Source organism: Arachis ipaensis, chromosome B10 (genome assembly GCF_059453495.1).
Source record: "Arachis ipaensis isolate K30076 ecotype BB chromosome B10, ASM5945349v1, whole genome shotgun sequence".
NCBI classification, from domain to species: domain Eukaryota; kingdom Viridiplantae; phylum Streptophyta; class Magnoliopsida; order Fabales; family Fabaceae; genus Arachis; species Arachis ipaensis.
In genome coordinates, this window is record NC_142435.1 from 51,279,089 (window position 1) to 51,279,683 (window position 595).

At 44.5% G+C, this 595-nt stretch overlaps 1 non-coding gene across 1 annotated transcript; it reads left to right on the forward strand.

Annotated features, from left to right (window-relative positions):
• Positions 1 to 257: 257 nt before the first annotated feature.
• On the forward strand, positions 258 to 361 carry LOC148580014 (small nucleolar RNA R71). The gene has a single exon (XR_015899299.1). It is a non-coding gene; the product is annotated as a small nucleolar RNA R71 (small nucleolar RNA).
• Positions 362 to 595: the final 234 nt, after the last annotated feature.

Below are 595 nucleotides of genomic sequence, written 5' to 3' on the forward strand. Positions count from 1 at the left end.
GCTCTGCTAGTTGCTTGGCAAATACCTTGTTTTGGGCTAGAATTGTATCAACATGGTTCAGCTCCATGACTCCCTTAGTGTTGTGTCTTTCTGATGCATAGTAGTACTCATTCTCAGCCACTGTCTCGATCACTTCAATGGCTTCTTCCACAGTCTTTTTCCTGTTCAATGAACCTCCTGATGAATGGTCTACAGCCTTCCTTGATTCATAAGAGAGCCCATCATAGAAGATGTGCAGTTGCACCCAATCATGGAACATGTTTGGTGGGCATTTCCTTGTCAAGTCCTTGAATCTCTCCCATGCCTCGTAGAGAGTTTCACCATCTTGTTGTCTAAAAGTCTGAACCTCAGATCGAAGCCTATTGACCTTTTGTGGAGGGTAGAAACGTGCCAGAAACTTGCTTTCCACCTCATCCCATGTTGTTAGACTCCCCCTTGGGAATGATTCCAGCCACTTAGCTGCTTTGTCCCTAAGTGAAAATGGGAACAAAAGCAGTTTATAGGCATCTTCCTGGACTCCATTGGACTTCACAGTGTCACAAATTCTCAGGAATTTTGTGAGATGTTGGTTTGGGTCTTCATTAGCACTTCCTCC